A 7,135-nucleotide genomic window follows, 5' to 3' on the forward strand; every position below is an offset into this window, starting at 1 on the left:
TTTGTGTGTGTGTGTGAGCATGGGTGGAAGAGCAGAGCCCTGTGCAATTTCCAGCCACTTGAAACTGCCCAAGCATAGGTACAAAGAGAAACAGACATAAAAGCAACTCTTGCAAAAGACAGCTAATATAAGCTTAGAACTGAACACAATTATAGTCGAATTACAGGTATTTTTGCCAAACCTTCAATATGCCATGTGCTTTAACAAAAACGAACGTAGCCAGAGATTGGAGGGAGAGGGGATTTCCAGTTTCCAGTAATTACCATCAAAACATTAATTATATGCCTACACACAAGATCCTATTACTATTTCACTGTGTAAAGACCTAATTACCTGTAATTTTAACACTGTATATCACCCAAAGACAACTAAATTTTCTAAAGGAAGCCTGAAAGCACTATTCAGATGAGAATTTAGGAAAAAAAAAACCAACAATAAAAACCAACACAAAACCCAGACAAAACGTCCACCTCAGATGGTGTTAAAAAACATGATTTACAAGCTTATAATTCAAAAATTGCATGGAAAAAAATACAATAAAAGACAAAGCATACGCTGTAGTATGCTCTTTGCTGTGATAACAAATGAAAATGAATTTTTGCCAGACACAGCTGTGTATAAAGGGGGCTGAGATGCTACAAGTGCATGGTGACCCACAGTGGCACTACACAGCAGACCACAGGGACTGATTCACAGAAGTCCAGGAGACCTCACAAGAGAGGGAAAACTAGGGAAATGCTCCCCCATGACCACTCCCTATGGCTATGACCATCCTGTGATGAGAAATTACTGTTGTCGGCATGATCACAGCAACAAAGAACTCACACCATAAACCTGGGCTTTATCAGCACAGGCCATGTGCAAACACAAAAGAGAGACTGTAGCTGAAGGCGCCTGCAATTTAAATACAGGATAGGCAGACTTAGAAGCAACAGGAGTGGTGTCGAGGGCGTAAATCAGGTCAGCGGCAGAATTGACCCCAAATCTAAATTCAGAGCTCCACATCCTGAGTGCAGGGAGGCAATTTTTTAGCATGCCAGGGTAAGGCCTCACCTCCTTCAAGAATACAGGTATGTAAAACAACTTTTTGTCCTTCAAGTTTCCTCTTTCACTCGGTTCCTCGGGCCCCTGAAGAGTACGTCTACACAGGTGACTGGAGACAGACAGGTACCTCTCCTCACGCTCCAAATTGCCCAGATAAAAGCCAAACCCAATCTGGAAGCCATGCAGAAGTGTTACCACAGCACTGAGCCAGCGCGTTAGGCTGCAGATCCGTCACCTTTTTAATCTGGTCCAAATGGGACTCCTACCGAGCATGATGAGGACCAGCCTGCTTTTCCCCCAACCGCACGTCTCCGCTGACTCCTCGGTGCCTTTTAGTCATGCATTGAGTCAGACCCAGGAACTCATCCAACTGGAAAGCAGGCCAACAGCAACAACAAGAGCGGATTTGCACTTGGCCACAAGTGATAGTACCAGCGCAAGCGAGAGATGAGGAATGCGTACCCAGAGGTGAGGCAGGCAGGCTGACCTTTGGCAGGAGCCCATGTTTACGGCAAGTTAAAGTGACCACCGAACCACTCCCTTTGCCTTCCAGAGAGGCAAGTTTTGCTTAGCTCCAGCACAGCTTCACCTTTAACGCAGGAGAACAGCCCCCGGGCCGCCTTTGGGTAACAGCTTCTTGTGCCAGGGAAGTGAACGTGCTTCACACGATGCTTATTTCTAGCTATGTGTGGAGATGCCTAACTCTTTGCGTGACCTGCCGCTAATAATTTAAATAATGCTAATTTCATCGGACAGCATTGCAACATTTAAACTTTCATTTTTAAGCGTCCTTTGCGGACCCAGGCCCCTTAGGGAATAAGAATGCTATAACTTTTAATAGCAATAATGGGATAATAATGCAGCTACAGAGCAACGCTAACATCATCCCCTGCAGCAACCATCCCCAACATTTTCCTACAAACACAGCAAAACCAAACAATATAATAAGATAAGCAACATTCCCCCAGATGAGTCGAGCACTCATCAGCACAGTCCCCCCAACCCCACTGTGTTACCCTCCACGGCCCTTCAGCTTCCATGAACTACTCAGATCCGTGGTATCACCACATTAAAATGGGTCTCTCCTTCCTTTCCCATTTCAAAACATTTATTTTTCTCCTTCGCTATGCCCTCACTTATATGATCTGTCCCTTGTATAGATCAAAATTACTGGTCATTGGGGAAAGAAAAATGGGAAACTGATCAGAATTAGGAGCTTCCTATGTAGAATGTAAGGAAAAAAAATTGAAAAGTTTATTACAATGACAGTCTAATGCTGCAGACCGCCCCCCTTGGAGCAAGGAACTACGCTCTGCCACAGGACTTGAAATCATCAGTATCCGAGAGATTTCTGAGCCATTGGCCACTCATTTGTGTTCCTCTGCCATAGCACACAGACCAAATGGCCGTCTCTGTGCCTTTGGTCGTATTACCCGTATTCCCTGCCACAATCCTTCTGCCCTGTCATTGCCCATGTTCTCCCTGCCAGCACCCCCACCCCTCACCAACCTCCCCCCCCGCATCCATCCACCCACCCCCCCAGAGATCCAGGTCTGTCAGATCTGAACTGACCTTGGGGAAAGCACAGGAAGTTTATCAGTCAAAGCAGCCTCTATAACAGAGCAGCAAACGTTGTGCCTCTGTTAACAGGCCATTCCCTACTACTTTTCTGGCAGTCTATCTCGAGATACTTTTTTTTTTGCCCAGCTGACACGCTACAGGTTTTATTTACTCAGGCTTTTCTTATGTGGTCTTCAAGATGTTTTAAAACTACATTTCCCCACTGCTAATTTAAACAAGCCTTAATAGGGATTAGAACTGAAACCCAAATTGGCAGAACTGAGGAATTTGCAGCTTTGCTACAGTATCAGATGTATCCTCGAACATCCTCTAAATATAGTAAAAGGCTGGCCTAAATCTGCTATTGCTTCATGTTTAATTCAGATACCTTTGAGCAAGTGTATCTCTCCCCCCCAAAATTTTCTATTCTTATCACCTATGTATTGAAGTTTATGGTGACTTTAACTTAGACAAACACCCCAAAACACAGAGGAAATCTTTTAAAATGTTGTTTCCACAAAACGGTAGTTTAGCAGAGGGGAGAGACCACAGTAGGGCTGGAGATTAAAGCACTACATTGTAACAGGGATTTTGCAATTTCTCTAAAGCAACTATCAGTGTAATTTTTAAACTATGTAGTTACTTTAAAGAGAAGATGAGTACATTATACAGTAATGAACAGAACTTGCATTTTCCTATTCAGGAACATTACAGGTAAGCAGGAAATGATGATGTTTTTGATACAGTAGATGCAAATGAAAACAGCAGCAGATCTCTGAACTGCCATCAGCTTTTTATCAAGTGGAGATGAAGGTTCCCAGAATGACAGCACACTCAGAAAGTTACATTCTAAAGTAGCATGCCAAAGCAATGTGAGCTTTGGAATTAAAAGCTTCCGAAAGCCCATGCATTTTATTATATCGTTTTGCGATCACCCAATATTTCAACGTTACACTTGTTTTAATACAAATTCAAGTGAACCAGGATTAGAGTGGACATGGATTTTGGAGTCCTTTTTTCCAGCCTAATAATGACCTTCACAGAAAGCAAAATTTCAGTCCTAAACAAAGATGCAAAACTAATCTTTTGACTGAATTTATTGTGCAATATTTCTGGGTGAAGCAACGCCCATTTTTACTGCATCCCACTGCAAGATAAAGGTCTGTCATTAGTTATTTGTCTCTCTAGTTATGCCCTTAAAAGGCTCCGAGGCAAAAATGTAAAAAGCCAATTGTTCTGAGTAACAACATTACTGTAAAGGACCGTATAAGACAAGACAACGTCACGTGTCTCTAGTTTCTAGAAAACCGAGGATATCCTGACAAGATCTTGTAACAAAATTCGGTTTAAATCTTTGTGGTACCATGTGGGCGGGCAGCAGGGGTATCCAGTAATTTCCCAATCGAGAGACAGAAAACAGCACCAAGAATAAGAAGCCCTCCTCATACGATTAAAACTCTGTTGCTGTCTAATACTACACTTTAAAAAAAAAAAAAAAGAAAAAAAAAAAAAGAAGTATGGGCCTAATAGCAGAGAAAACAAAAAGGCAAGCCTCCCCTAAGATTATACCAGATCTTCCTATTTTTTTTATAGCATCGCACTGGAGATTACGCCTAGCCGGAGCAAACCCTGCTGTGAAGCCGCTCGCCGCCTCCTCTCCTCGTTTCACGGGGGCTGCGCTCCGCCTTCAACTTTCCCCAGGCGAAGCCGAAGCCGGGGCTGGGCTGGGGCCGCCGCTCCCCCCGCGGCACCGCCCAGCCCCGGGGCTCCGGCACCACCCGGCTCCGCTCCGGCCACCCGCGGCTCCCCGCTCGCCCCGGGACGGGGTACCGGCCCGACCCGGCCCCGGCGGAGCCTCCCGACACCGCGGCAGCCGCAGCCGGCCCGGCCCCGCCGCCCCCGGCCGGCTCCCCCCGCCACCTTCCTCGCCTCCTGAGCAACATCATCCCTCCTCGGCGTTGCCTCCTCCTCTCCCCCACCCCCATTTTCTTTTTTTTTTTTGCCTTTTTTTTTTTTTTTTTGCTTCCCTCCCAAGGTCCCCCAGCGGGCTGTTACCTTCAATTACGGCTTTTCCGACCAATTCTTGTCTCCAAACCGCTGCCCCCACCTTCCCTAGCGCACAAGCAACTCCCGGCAAAGAAAAGGAGGAGGGAAGACGAGGGAAAAAAAAAAAAAAAAAAGAGAGAAAAAATGAAAGAAAAAAAATTACAAACCTCTCCTCCCCCTCCGAGTCTGATACTATATATCCGGCCGGGGGAGGGAGGGAGGAGCAGCGCCTCTGCTCTGCCTTCCCCCTGTCGCACCGAGCGGCTGCGGCCGCGCGTACCGGGGGAGGCGGCGGCTGCCCGCCCGGGGATGCGGACCAGCTCAGGCCGCCCGGGCTCGCCCCTTCTCCTCCGCCTTGCCCGGCCCTGCTGCCGTGCGGCCGAGCCCAGGCTGAATGGCAAGCGGCGTGGCTCTGCGGCGGGAGCCGCTAGGCACGGCAAGCACCCCCGGGGAGAAGGGCCGTGCCCGGCAGGACTCGGCCCCGTGTCCCCCCCAACGCCCGACACACACACGCCTCAGGCCGCCCCTTCTTCCTCGGTCCCCGCCGCTGCCGGCATCGCCCAGCAGCGGGGAGGCAAAGCCACGTTTCGCTGCTCCCCTCCCTGCGCAGCCTGCCTCCGCCGCTCCCCCCCGCGTTAGCCCTGCCGCAGGGTACCCGGGCACGCCGCAGCAGCCCTCAGGGGAAGCCAGAAGAGCGGGCGAGAAAAGGCTCCCTCCCGGAGGGGCTCCTCTCCTTACCGGGCGGACGGGGCTCCTCCACCGGCGCGGCCGCCTCTGAGCTCCCCGGGGCGCTTGGGGAGAGCGGCTGCGGCGGCTCCTCGGCGCCTCCCCGAGCCCCTTCCCTGCCCTCCCTCGTCCTCGTCCTCCCCCCGCCCTCCGCCCGCCGGGGAGAGCGGCAGCGCTCGGCCTGAGCCGGCAGCCGGGCGTCGCGGGAAGGAGGGATGGGCTGCAGCCCCCGCACGGCCTCCGGGAGGGGAAAAGGAGCCGGCAAGGAAAGGGGTAGTGGCGGGGGGGAACCGAAAGCTTTCTAAATCCACGAGGAAGGGGCAGGGCACGCGGTCCCCCGGGTGTCCTCCAAGGTTATTACACCTCCTCCTCCAGCTTCAAGCACAATTTGCCGCTGTGTTTAAAATGATCAGGAAGAATGTTGTACGCAGAAACAGAGTTATAAAATCGGCATATTAAGTTAATTACACAATTTGTCTTACGAGCATTAGGAAAAAACCGAGACATGCAGCATACCTGCTCAGCCACGAATATCTACCTTTGCCATGAATGTTAAATTTTCTCTCTCTGGCTGTAGAAGGTACACCCTTGAAAAGATTCTTTCAACCTGACATAGGAATCAGCAAGATGTGACACTTTTATATCCTCCTATTACACTCGCAGTATGTACAAGCATTAATTAATTTTACAAGGTTGTGTTTATCTAATTACTGTCTTCAATTTATAAGTGCTGAAAATTATTTATTACTGTCTTTGATTTATTAGTGCCAGCCCCAGAGAGGTTGGGTAAGATGTCCCCTGATGACTGAATCAGTATCATAGCTGTCAGCAAAACTCCACACACACAAAGGGATTAGGTACTACACCCAGAGTTGCAGTTCTCCAACTCCTAGTTCCTTTCTTGAGAAGCTTAGATGATACAGGCACCTGCCATTTCTACATGAAATCTCCTGTGCGTGTCTGTTTGCACACCTGGGCACTAGTAGTTAAAGCCTAAGACTAGCTGAAGTCTCCAAAGCCTTCGCATTTTCACCTCATTCTGGCTAGCGTCCTTACAGTACACATCCCACTACTCTTCATGTGACAAATGGGCATGGGGCTCTAAGACCAGTGTGGGCCATAATGGTCCAAGTTGCCCAGGACGCAAGACCTATGTCAACTGATCTCCACACTATACCGACAGAGTTGGAGTAGGGTTGTATGTATGGGGTCAGATAGAGCCATTTCTATGTGAAATCCCCTGCGCACGTCTGTTTGCGCACCTGGGCGCTAGTAGTGCACAGAAGAGTGGAAGCTCTGGCTTCCATTTCATTTTTTCCTTTACAAGGAAAAACAACCTACAACTTCTTTTACGGTTGGACTTGATGATCTTAAGGGTCTTTTCCAACCTAAATGATTCTACAATTCTATGATTCTAGCAAAGGGGTTTCAGATTTATTCATTGGAAATGTAGCGGGAGGGAACTTGCAAGGAAAGCAACCACAAGAAGGTGTTCTTACCCAAGGAAGTCCCAGCTATTTGCAGCGAGTGGCTGGTGGCTGCTGGGGTAATTCTGAGTAAACAGGGGTTTGGCTGCCTACATCACAGTCGTATTCTTTAACAGAAACCTCTGCCTTGACAGACAGGCTGTCTAAACTGAAAAAGCCATACTTGAACTGCCAGCTGAAGGTGACTACTTGGCACCAAAATGGGGAACGAGTAGACAAAGATGTGAATTAACAGAACAGGCAATCAGGGGCGGCTTTGTTGAAAGACCGTG

At 48.6% G+C, this 7,135-nt stretch overlaps 1 protein-coding gene across 4 annotated transcripts in view; it reads right to left on the reverse strand.

Annotated features, from left to right (window-relative positions):
• Positions 1-5,522, reverse strand: part of FAR2 (fatty acyl-CoA reductase 2) — a 155,822-nt gene extending 150,300 nt beyond the window's left edge. Inside the window, exons 1-2 of one of the 4 annotated variants that reach the window (XM_074589652.1) lie at positions 5,389-5,513; positions 4,660-4,731 (exon numbers count right to left, since the gene is read on the reverse strand). The gene's annotated coding sequence lies outside the window, so the exon portion shown is untranslated. Of the gene's footprint in view, positions 1-4,659; positions 5,061-5,388 lie in introns of those variants that run through there. The other 3 variants (XM_074589633.1, XM_074589661.1, XM_074589642.1) reach the window with 3 other exon arrangements.
• Between the last annotated feature and the right edge of the window lie 1,613 nt (positions 5,523-7,135).

This window comes from Larus michahellis, chromosome 1, assembly GCF_964199755.1.
Source record: "Larus michahellis chromosome 1, bLarMic1.1, whole genome shotgun sequence".
Classification (NCBI taxonomy): Eukaryota; Metazoa; Chordata; class Aves; order Charadriiformes; family Laridae; genus Larus; species Larus michahellis.